The sequence below is a fragment of the Prionailurus bengalensis genome, chromosome D2 (genome assembly GCF_016509475.1).
Source record: "Prionailurus bengalensis isolate Pbe53 chromosome D2, Fcat_Pben_1.1_paternal_pri, whole genome shotgun sequence".
Lineage (NCBI taxonomy): Eukaryota > Metazoa > Chordata > Mammalia > Carnivora > Felidae > Prionailurus > Prionailurus bengalensis.
This window is the reverse complement of record NC_057351.1, coordinates 63406404-63419721: the sequence shown is the minus strand read 5'-3', so window position 1 is coordinate 63419721 and position 13318 is coordinate 63406404.

Below are 13318 nucleotides of genomic sequence, written 5' to 3'. Positions count from 1 at the left end.
CAGAAATACTGAGGGTTTGGTTCTAGACCACTGCAATAAAGACAATATCACAATAAGAAGAGTCAAATGAGTTTTTTGCTTTTTCAGTGCATTAAAGGTTACATTTACACTGTACTGTGGTCTATTAAGTGTGCAAAAGCACTATGTCTAAAAACAATGTGTGTATCTTAATTAAAAATACTTTATTGATAAAAAAAATTCTAACCATCTAATGAGATTTTGGCAAGTTATATCACTGACCACAATCCCACCTTGTTTTATTGTGGTTTACTTTGTTGTACTGAACAGATGCTGCATTTTTTACAAAGTGAAGGTTTGTGGCAACCTACATCGAGCAAGTCTATCAGTGCCACTTTTCTTTGTTTATTTATTTATTTTGAGAGAGAATGAGTGAGTGAGCAGGGAGGTGCAGAGAGAGAGAGAAGTAGAGACAGTCCCATGCAGTTCTGCTCTGTCTAGTGCAGAGCCCTAGGTAGGGCTCGGACCCACAATCTTTGAGATCATGACCTGAGCCAAAACCAAGAGTTGGACGCTTAAGCAACTGAGCCACATAGACCTCTCTGGGCTCCATTTTCTACATGAATTTGCTTACTTCCTGTCTCGGAGTCACATTTTGGTAATTCTCATAAATTTGAAACCTTTTCATTACCATTACATTTGCTATGGTGTTCTGTGATGTTACTACTGTAATTGTTTTGGGACACCACTAAGTGCATCCATATAAGACAGTGAACTTAATTGATAAATGCTGCATGTGTTCTCACTGCTTCACCAATCAGCTGTTCCATGTTTCTCTCCATTTCCTTGGGCCTCCCTATTCCCTGATACACCACAATATCAAAATTAGGCCAACTAATAATCCTACAATGGTCTCTAAATGTACAAGTTAAAAGAAAAGTTTCATGTGTCTCACTTTAAATCAAAAGCTAGAAGTGATTAAGTTTACTAAGAATGGCATGTCAAAAGCCAAGATAGGTGGAAAGCTAGGTCTCTTGCACCAGTTTCACAAGCTGTGAATGCACAAGAAAAGTCTGAATGGAAATTACAAATGTTATCCCATGAACACATGAATGATAAGAAAGTGAAACAGTCTTATTGCTGATATAGAGAAAGTTTGAGTGGTCTGGATAGAAGATCAAACCAGCCACAACATTCCCTTAAACCAAATCTCCAACCAGAGAAAGGCCCTAACTCTCTTCAGTTCTTTGAAGGCTGAGAGAGGTGAGGAAGTTGTGTAAGAAATGTATGAAGCTAGCAGAGGTTGGTTCATGAGGTTTGAAGAAAGAAGCCGTCCCCACAACATAAAAGTGCAAAGTGGAGAAGGAAGTGCTGATGTAGAAGTTGCAGCAAGTTCCAGAAGATCCAGCTAAGATAATTCATGGAGGTGTATACACTAAACAGCAGATTTTCCATGTAGATGAAAACAGCCTTATACTGGAAGATGCCATCTAGGACTTTTCCAGCTAGGGAGAAGAAGTCAGTGCCTGGCCTAAAAACACAGGCTGACTCTCTTGCTAGGCACTATTGCAGCTGATGATATAAAATTAAAGCCAGGGCGCACTGACCATTTTGAAAATCCTAGGGCCCTTAAGAATTATGCTAAATCAGGGCACCTGGGTGGCTCAGTCAGTTGACCGTCTGACTTCAGCTCAGGTCACGATCTCACAGTCCATGAGTTCGAGCCCTGTGTCAGGCTCTGTGCTGACAGCTCAGAGCCTGGAGCCTGTTTCAGATTCTGTGTCTCCCTCTCTCTGCCCCTTCCCTGCTCATGCTCTGTCTCTGTCTCTCAGAAATGAATAAATGTTAAAAAAAAATTAAAAAAAATAATCATGCTAAATCTACTTTACCTGTGGGAAGAGCTCAAAATATCAACATTAGCAGGAGTTTGGAAGAAGCTAATTCCCACCCTCCTGGATTGTTATACGGGGCTCAAGACTTCAGTGGGGGAAGTAACTGCAGATGTGGGGGAAACAACAAGAGAACTAGAATTAGAAGTGGAGCCAGGAGATGGGACGGAGTTGCTGCACTCGCATGATGAAATTTTAACGGATAAGGAGCTTCTTCTTATGGATGAGAAAAAGTGGTTTCTTGAGATGGAAACTACTTTTGGCGAAGATGCCGTGAAGACTGTTGACATGACAACAAAGGATTTCGAGTATTACATAAACAGAGTTGATAAAGCAGCAGCTGGGTATGAGAGAATTGACTCCAATTTTGGAAGAAGTTCTACTTCTGGGTAAAATGCTATCAAACCGCATCGCATGTTACAGAGAAATCATCCGTGAAAGGAAGTCAATTGATGCGGCAAGCTTCATTGTTGTCTTATTTTAAGAAATTGCCACAGCCACCTCAATGTTCAGCAAATGCCACCCTGATTAGTTAGCAGTCATCAACATCAAGGCAAGAACCTCCACCAGCAAAAAAAAAAAAAAAAATTATGAGTTGCTGAAAAGTAGGATGATGGTCAGCATTTTCTTAGGAATAAAGTATTTTTTTTAATTAAGGTATATACATTGTTTTAGATGTAATGCTATTGCATATTTAATAGACTATAGTGTAGTATAAACATAACTTTTATATGCACTGGGAAACAAAAAAAATCATTGTACTTGCACTATTGTGGTAGTCTGGAACTGAACCTGAATATCTCAAAGTTATGCTTGTAACCTTAACATTGCAACTAGCCCATGCCTCACTTCACTTTTGAAATGCGCTGTATGACTGTTAATGTTAGACAGAGGGGAAGGTCTTAAGGTGAAAGGAATCCTTGGTTGAAAGGTAAATTGCATGGAATGTTAAAAATTGCCAGTTTTGGGGCGCCTGGGTGGCTCAGTTGGTTAAGCGACCGACTTCGGCTCAGGTCATGATCTCACCGTTTGTAAGTTCGAGCCCCATGTCGGGCTCTGTGCTGACAGCTCAGAGCCTGGAGCCTACTTCAGATTCTGTGTCTCCCTCTCTCTCTACCCCTCCCCTGCTCACGCTTTGTGTCTCTCTGTCTCTCAATAATAAATAAATGTAAAAGAAAAAATATTTTTAAAAAAATGACAGTTTCATTCCCCAGCCCTTATTTATTTTTGAATGGCAGTACCAGTCCCATACCAAATCATTAGGTGTCTCGTTATTGGAACCACATATTTAGCAGATATAATTTGTAGCAGTAGTTAAAACTTCTGGAAAGAAAACACACCTCTAAGGTGGTCTCAGGATCAGGTACTTCTGAGATGATTTTTGAATGACACATGTAAAAGAATGACCCCTTGTGGTAAGAAGCCAAATCTACACGATTTAATTAAGACTGCTGTAACTGGGTTGGGCTGGAAATGTATTCAGACAATTATAAAGCAACAGGAAGCTTCCTGGTAGAGAGCACACAGCTGCCTGGATTTATTTCTTATAACCTAACAATCCCACTGGAGTAACTCCAAAGACCCCACACCCCATAGAAGCCTAGACTTAGACCATGTGCTTATAGGGAACTTTCTCCTAACTTCTCTCTCAAAACAGCAACACTTTGCACAGTATTACTTCTAGGTACCCGTCCAACTTCTGCCTGAAAAGTTCCAGTCACAAGACACATTGTAGTGGGCATTTATCTTTTCTCCCCTTGCATAACAATAAACTAACTATTTCTTGGGGGTGGGGGTGGGGGTTCCCCATGTGCCTAATCTGTGGGAAGGGGTAGGAAGCAGAGAACACATGATTTCTTAATATAGACATGGGATATGGAAGATCCTTCTTTACAGCTAGGATCTAAACACATGAACTATGAGTTAATCATTATATATTCCTGCTCAGGGTTACGGATCTGGAATGAGAGACAGTGATTTATACAGCGGCAGTGGGAATATGCAGAGCTGATGTCCAGAAGATGTGGTTGTGTCTGATGCATCTAGCATATGTGATTTGGCTAGACTATTTCATCCCCTAATTTTGTCCTGCCTTAATTGCACTCCTTTCCAAACATCCGCCTTTCAACATCCTGTAACATACCAGTGACTCCTCTGCTTAGACATTCAAAGTTAGTTTCTCTTCCTTGCAACCAAGAATCTTAATGTCCCCTGTCTACTTCATCACCAGGATGATGAACAACTTCATGTTACATATTGTCATCAGACCTGGTGCTACCTTCTTCTGCAGTTCGACATTCCTTTGCTATAAGATGAAATTATTTTCTTAATGTTTATGTATTTACTTTTGGGAGAGAGAAAGAAAGAAAGAAAGAGAGGGCATGGTAGGGGCAGAGGGAGAGGGAGAGAGACAATCCCAAGCAAGCTCAGTGTCTTCGGTGCAGATCCACCATGCGGGCTCAAATTCAGGAACTACAAGATCATGATCTGAGCTGAAACCGAGATCATGACCTAGGCCACTTAACCAACTCAGCCACCCAGATGCCCCTAAGATAAAATTCTTCTTAAAGTGTTCATGTTATTTTTTCAAAGCCTTAGTGTCTCCATATTAACACTTCTAGAAGGATAGAAAACCATCTACATCAAGTTGAATAACTAGAAGACAGTTGCCTAGATATTTTAAATAACTTGAGGTGATGGTGCTGTTATTATTGAAGCAAAGGTTCTTCTCGTAGTATCTCATAAAAACTTGTTGACCATATAGTGCCCCTAACCATTTGGGAATAGGCAATGTAGTGGCCTTAGTCAATATCAAAGGTATAAGATCTTTCTATTCCTTCCATGAAGGAATCTTCTCTAATATTATAGTTATCTAACCGGCCACTTTTACCCGCCTCCCACCTATGCATTCCCTATCTAACCACCAAGAGCATTAAAAGGTAAGATATAAAAGGGAAACTGTCTGTTTTTTCCCAATATATGCCTCCAGAATCCCTGACTTTCTTATGTGAACTAGAACCTTTAAACCTTCCAGACTCATTGGGGCACATATATATCTTGAAGAAAGGTGCCCCATATAAATCAATAATAGTCCCCTCTAAGTACTCGAGACATAAAAGTAAGACTGGACCAATGTTATATAAATCTTCCATAGGAAAAAAAAGAATACAAGTGAATGGCAGAATTATAATTAGATTTCAAACACAAAAGAGGTCCAAAACTCATCTTGGAAATCTAGGAAATTAGAAGTGGTGTCATACATCCAGAAGGATTTCAAGCCAGGAGAAAAGCAGGCTCTGACTAGCTAACAATCCTTAGTTCTATACAAGCCGTATAGTCAGGATGGCTCATTCCAACTCAATTTGACTCTCTTTCTTTTTAAGCCACATTAAAACTCTTAAAAAATTCTATCTAGAGTGAGACATCTTTAATTCTCATTCCATATGGAGGATTTGCATCCTGAAAATCAATAATATCCAGAGTTGTCAGAGAAAAACTCTGTTTTGTGCACAGGAGTATCCTTACTACCTCAAGAAAATGAACTTGAACAAAGTAAGTTTTGATGTTTTACGGCAAGGAGAGGTTAACTAGAACACAAGTGTTACTACGTTATTTTCATGAGTCTTCAGATTACCATTGCTTCCATGTATTTCCTTTTCCAATCTTATAAACAAGAAATGAACAGCCTCCAAACATCTCCTTTTGCTTAAAATGCAGTTTCTACTGGTGAGAACAGTGCATCTGCTATAAACCTACAACCCATTTAAATAGAGCTTTCAGAAGCAGTCAATTGTCCTATCTAACAAATATGACCAACGTTTCTGTAGCCGGGCATTACTACTACACGTTCATCAGAACACAAAATATTATGTCACACTGAACCACTGTAGAAATTAGAATCAGAATGAGTTGTGTGGGAGAAAAATTACCAAAAAACTCAAGTGGTCTCATAAGTATAAAAACATACTGGATATATTGATAGCAAGATATCTGTAAGGAGTCAAATTCTCAATCTACAGAAAACAAAAGAGAGACAAAGTAAACATAAATGGTCTGTCAGCTGCTAGACTCTCTCTCTACCACAGTGCTTCAAACACACACATAAACCCAAACATCAAACAATATTTACCCTCATGTTGAATAATCATGACTCAAAATGTACACACGCCCACATGAAACACACACAATTTAACCCTACTCCGGGCAATGCCTTGATGCGCTCTACATAATTTTCTCACTTTTGTTATTATGGGGGAATAATGTACACATCACAAAATGCATCCATTTTTTGTGTACTGTTGGATCAGGTTTGACCAATGTTTACACCTAGGTAGGTGTCACCCAAATCACGTTACGTCCAACAAACCAAAGCTTTCTTCAGGCACCTTTTTAGTCAGGCCTCTCTCCCACCCAGGCAACGAGTGCTCTAATCTCTTTCACCAGAGACTGGTTGTGCCTGTTCATAAACTATATATAAATGAAAGCATAGCGTACGTACTCATTTGTGTTATCTGATGCATTTTGCCAAATTCATTTTACAGCTCACTAACAGGTTGCAACCTTCAGTTTGAAAAAAAAAATGCTGTAATGAATACCATAAAGTAGTGTGCATCTGATTGCTTGATGTGCTTTTAAAAAAGCAAATTCTCAGGCCTCTCCCACAGAGTTTCTGATTAAAATGTAGATTACTGGGACCTACTCCAGCCCAACTAAAGCATACATCCTAGTGTGGTTCTGATGCAGGTTGTTCAAGGACTACATTCTCATATGTTTTATAGCCAGGTTTTTCAATCACGCTCAACAATGCTTCCACCGTGTCACCACCTCTATCCCGTCTAAGAAAATACAATGACTCCTCGTTTACTGCCTACTGAATCAAACCAAAGTACCTTCACCTGCCACATAAAGCCCTCCATCACAGGGTCTTGCTTTCCTAACTGATACACCTTTCTACCGCACAGCGACAAGAACCTCCATGGTCATCAGTCTCCTTAGTGACCCCCACTGCCCATTTATCCTCACACTGCAAAATCTAATGCTAAACTTTGCCTGCATTCAAGAACCTATCAATGCTCTTTAAATTGAATCACAGCCTCAGATTTGTATTCCCTGGAAACTGTGTTAGTGGTGGGTAGGCCTGGAATAGCCAAGTGTGTAAGGCATCACAGCTTCCTTGAGGCGATTGATTGACTTGTGTTAATTCTCCTCCATAAAATGTGCTCTGTGCTATTTCTTTGTTAGAGAGAGCATCCTTTGGCTCTACCACCTTGTTAGAACAATGGTACTATGTGGTCTCCTGGGTATATTTGGAAACATATTGGTCTCATTTTTCCTTATGCTTTCTTACTCTACAAATAGAAGAAGAAAACAACCACAATTTAACCCTTGAGTTATGGCTAAAACAAAAGCTGGAGAAGTACATCACTAAAGGCAGAAGGAAGGGGGAGACTAAAGGGAGGAGGCTGGGGAAGCTAATGGCAAATTTCAATTTATAGTCCTTATGTTCTAGTCTCTACTCTCAGACCCATATGAGACACGGTACAAATTTGTGTTGATACCAGAGTTCAAAGCACTCTCTCAGTTATATTCATTCATTCATTCATTCTTGCTTTTAATCATCTACCACATAGTTTTGAGTTTCTATGGTCTCTCAGGCACTTGTCTAGTTACTCAGGCCACGGCCATGTGTAAAACAGAGTCTCTTACATTCTAAACAAAGGAACTTACATTCTAGGGCGAACAGGCAGACAGTAACCCTGTAAATACACAGAGCAACAGAACATTAAGGTAAGGAGGAAAAATGAATGCACTATTCACAAATGGAGTTAATGGAAATTCTCCTCACTAAGGTAACGTTTCACAGACTTGAAAGGGCTGAGAGAGTAAGCTATCCAACCACCTAGAGAAGTTCAGGCAGGAAAAAAAAGAGGAAATGTAAAAGCCCTAAGGTGGAAGCCTTGTTAGCATTTGACTAACACCAAGGAAGCTGTTGTGGGTGAGCTCAGAAGAGTACTGTGTCACAAGAACACAAAGGGCCTTGTAGGCCCTTGTAAGAACATTGTCACTGAGTCCATTAAGAATGAAATGGAGAGTTTTGAGCTGAGGTACACATGGTGCATTTTGCATTTTCATAGATTTTCTCCTGCTAGTGTGTTGAGAATAGACAAAAAGGGGAAAAAAAGAGTCATCAAGGGAGGCTAATATAGCAAACCAAGTAAACAATGATGGTAACGTGCATCGGTGTGTTTGGATTAAAGGGGCTAAAAAAATGAGAATTAGAATATATTCTGAAGGTGGCAATGACAAGATTTGTTGAAGTGGGAGGCACAAGTAAGAGAGGGTAGTCTAAGATAAGTCCAAGGTTCTTGGCCTGAGTGGCATGAGAGACCAGGTTGCCATTCACGAGCACTGCTGGAGGAGCAGGTGTAGGAGGGTCTAGAAAGTAATTTTTGAATATGTTAAGTTTGAAGTGCCTTTCGGATATCCAAGTGGTGATATCCGGAAGGCAGCATATATAAAACTGTAGAGTCCATGTGATATGTTCGGTTCGGAGATATGTCTTGGATTTGTCAATGTATAGATTCCATATGATAGTCATGAGATGAGATTGTTGTACAAAGAGAAGGAATGATGCCCATGGAATGGGTTCTGGGCCATTACCAATATATGGCTGTTAGAGTAGTTCAGAGAAGCCAATAAAGGAGAAGGAAAAGAAATGTCCAATTATAGAAGAGAAGAAACAGGAGGATGTGGTGTCCAGAAGTCAAGTGAAAAGGGTATTTTAACAAGGAACATGTTAACAATATCAAATTCTCCTAGAGGTCAGTATGATGAGGACTGAGAATTAATTGCTGAATTTAAGAATACAGAATTCATTGGATTTTAACAAGAGCAGGTTTGATGAATGTGTAAATAGTTACAGAAATGGGTTGAACAGAGAAGTGGAGGAGATAAATTGCAGACAAAAATTATAAATAACTCTCTCAAGGAGATATGACATAAAGCAGGTGGAGAAATGGAATGGTTGAACTATGTGAACAAGTAAATGGGAACAAGATACACACATATGCACATATATCTCATCTTAAAAAATAAATATATGATACGTTTGTGAGCTCAGAAAATCCAGTTGAGAGAGAAAAAACTACAGATGCAGGAGAGAAAGAGAGGAAGAGAGAGAATTCCTGAAGTGGTGTACCTAAGGAGGTGACAGAAAATGGGGTCTGGATAATAGGAGAGGGGATGGCCTTTGCAAAATGGAGAGATCACCTGAAACCAGGAAGGAAAAGTGAATTTGTGAGTGCTGATGATGTACTTATGGTCAAGGGATCCCACAGAATTTTTCTTGTAATACCTTCTGTTTTCTCCAGGAAAGAAAAATTGAGGTCATCAGTTGAAATTCAGGATGAGAAAGAAGGCATTGGAGAAGTAAGAAGAGAAAGTATGAGTCCTCCAGGATGATAACAGAGTAAAAAAAATTCCAGGCTGCGCTGAGGGCCCCCATGGCAGTAGAGTCATGAGTGTGCAACGTAAGTGGTACCATGACTGGATAATCCTGCGTGAGTTCACCCTTATCATCCCCATCTTGCAGATGAAATATGCTCTATGATGTAATGTGAGCTGCAGAGAGCATATAATCGGCATCATAACCCAGGTCCTACTTCACACCCCCTACCTACATGTTTTGTTTTGCCTTCAGTTTTGCACATGTTGGTTGTATTTCCCTAAGCAGATTTGAAACCCTTCTGGGATAGTAGTGTGTCTCAGATGCCACTGAGGCTTTTACAGGACCCCACACTGTAAATGACATAATGTGTAATTCCATCATTCATGTCTTTAGGAAGTTTGTATTTTCTGGCTATAAAAGTTATGGCAGATAGAAAACCTTACTGGGGCTTATTCCTTTAGAGAATGCTTTAAAGTGATTATTCCCTAATTATGGAGAAAATCAATCTATGAAAAGGACAATCAATATACGTAAAGGAAAGCATGAGTGATCACCCTTCCCCCTCTCTAAGAGTTTGTATCAAAGAGGAAGGAGACTCCAGATAAGAGCACCCTTTGTTTTAGACAGAAATGGCAATGGAATATTATTTTATTAAACTTACAGTCATAAAATTAAGAGCTGGATTTTTTAATTCACTCATGGAGAAATAGCTCCAAAGGTTTTAGAGAGGTCGTTAACTGTCACTGATAGAAAGTCGCATTGGAGTCCATGTCCTTGGTTCTCAGTCCAGTATTTTTTTTTTCCTCGAATATGGAAGAAATGTACCAGAAACTAAAGATTTTATCCCTGTGCCCATTTAGGTAGCCAGACTACCTACCTCTGTCCATCTCTGGCTTGGGTGTGAAGGAGTAGACAGACTCTTAACTATAGAGAACAAAACAATAATTATTAGAGGGGAGAAAGGGGGAAATGGGTGAAATAAGTGATGGGGATTAAGGAGTGCACTTGTTGTGATGAGCACTGGGTGATGTATGGAAGTGTTGAATCACTATATTATATACCTGAAACTAATATTATACTGTATGTTAACTACTGAAATTTAAATAAAAACTTAATTTAAAAAATATAATACATTTCTGAACTCTCTAACTTGGCCCACTGAATGTTAACAATGAACTCTAAAGAAGTTGCTGATAGGTGGTCTTTCAGGGCCTTTTGCATTACAGATGTGATGGGCCCGGCAATAATAATATAAATATTAATAGGAAAAAAAAGAGTTTGAGCTTTGTCTGCATTGTAAATAAATAATTCACTCATGGGACTGGATGAAAACTAGACACAGCCTCATTGGTGTCTCGAAAGAAAGTCAGAATTAGTCTTTCTATTTAATCTGACTGGGTTTATTCTGAAGCTGATCAAAAAATATTTTTGAAAACATCTAATTCAAGTCACTGGGCTAAAACAGGTAATGTATAACAATGAATTTACCTATATTCCAGTGTCCAAAAGCTTTGGTTTTGGAGAAAGCAGACTTGGAGTTGAGTCTATGTGTGACCTACTCATTCCAGGATACAGCAAAATGGAGTTTACTTCTTTGAGCTAAGCTTTATAATCTGTGAAATAAAGATAATGATATTGGGCTCTGGTTTCTGGTCTAGCATGTAAGAAGCTTAGAAGTCTTCATTCTGTCCTAACAACAAGTAAAAAGCTGAACAAATTGAAAAAATCAATAACCCTTCTTAGATCTGGCAAAGAGGAGAGGTTACAGGGCAAACCACTGACCCCAAAATTGGAGAGACACACAGACAGATACAGAGATTTACGATTTATCAAAGCAGAAGCATCTTTGGGAACCAGTATAGAGTAGGAAAATCTGAAATGTAATTAAAAAATTACTGCAGGCTTAGCGTGAATAAACCTAAGGGATAAAAATTTCAAGGGACCAGTTCATGGCAGGGGGCTTTCACAATTTGGGGAGTTTAACTTCCAGGAGCCTTACTAGGATCTCACAGTGAATAACAAAGAAAAATCACCTCATGTTTCCAGAAGAGAGAGGGGGAAAGGAACAATTTTGAAACATACCACAATATTCTATTCTTAACAAGGTCTGTTCCCCGCAAAAACTGTTTCATCAGAGCCTAACTTGCTGGAGTTTATCAGAGCCTCAATTACTTGGGGGAAAGGAAATACCTAACTCTGGCACCCTCCAGATATCCTATCCCACCTAAGGTTGGGGGTGGGGTAGAAGGAGAGGCACTGAGAAGCAGGGATGAAGTTTACAGTCCAGGGGCACAGCCTTACCAAAAGACTGATACCAAGTCAAAAGACCAAAGAAGCCTTCCTCTCCCCCGTATACTTTATCATTACATTACTAAAGGCCTATTTACTGCAGTTCCTTTCACCCAGCACATCATGTCTGCCTTTCAACAAAATATTACAAGGTGTGCTAAAAGATTTCAAACAAAAACAAAAACACAGCTTAAAGAGATTGAACAAGCATCAGAGCCAGAGTGAAATGGCAGAAATGTTCTAATAATCAGACCAGGATTTTTTTTTAACTATGATTAATATGCTAAGGGATTTAATGGAATAAGTGGAAAACATGAAAGAACAGATGGATAATGTGAGCAGAGAGATGAAAAGTCTAAGAAATAATCAAAAAGAAATGCTGGAGATCAAAAACACTAATAGAAATGAAGAATGCCTTTGATGGGCTCATTAATGGCTGGACATGACTTTTCTCAAAAAAGAAAATAAAACCAAAAACCAGTTCTTTTAAAAGATCTATAAAATCAATAAGCCTCTAGCGAGGCTATGAAAAAGAGAGAAAACACAAATTACTAATATCATAAATGAAAGAAGGAATTACTCCAGATCCCATGGACATTAAAAGGACAATAAAGGAATATTATGAAAAACTCTATGCCTAAAAAATTGATAACCTAGATAAAATGGGCCAATTCTTTGAAAGACACAGCTTTCAGCACTCACACAAAAGATAGGCAATCTGAATAGGCTTATACCTATTAAAGTGATTGAATAATCAATAATCTTCCAAAATAGAGAGCACCAGGCCTAGATGGGTTCACTAGTGAGTTCTAAGAAACATTTAAGGAAAAAATTATATCAAATCTCTACAATATTTTTTTTTCAGAAGATAAAACCTGGGGGGGGGTCGCCTGGGTGGCTCGGTCAGTTAAGCGTCCGACTTCGGCTCAGGTCATGATCTCGCGGTCCGTGAGTTCGAGCCCCGCGTCGGGCTCTGTGCTGACAGCTCAGAGCCTGGAGCCTGTTTCAGATTCTGTGTCTCCCTCTCTCTGCCCCTCCCCCGTTCATGCTCTGTCTCTCTCTGTCTCAAAAATAAATAAACGTTAAAAAAAAAAATTAAAAAAAAAAAAAGATAAAACCTGGGGGATTGCTTCATAACTCATTCTATTAAGCCAACATAACCCTAATCAAACCTGGACAAAGACATTACAGGGAAGAAAACTAAAGATCAATATTGCACATGAACACAAATACAAAATCCTCATCAAAATATGAGCAGATTGAATCCAACAGTGTATAAAAAGAATCATGTACCAGAACCAAGTGTAATGTATCCCAAATACACAAGGCCAGTTCAATATTCAAAAAATGAATTAATGTAATCCATCATATCAAAAGCCTAAAAAAGAAAAATGACATCGTCATTTAAAGAAGTACAGAAAGAGCATTTGACAAAATCCAACACTGATTTATGATTAAAAATTATCAGCAAATTAGGAATAGAGAGAAACTTCCTCAATTTGGTAAGGAATACCTACAAAAACCTATACTAAATGAAGGACTAGAAGCATTCTGGCTAAGACTGGGGACAAAGCAAGGATGTCCCTTTTCACCAGTGCTTTTCAACATTGCACTAGAAGTCCTAGCTAATACAATAAGACAAGAAAAGGAAATACAAGGTATACCATTTGGGAAGAAAGAAAGAAAAATAGTTTTGTTTGCAAATGATATAACCATCTGAGTAGAAAATCTGAAA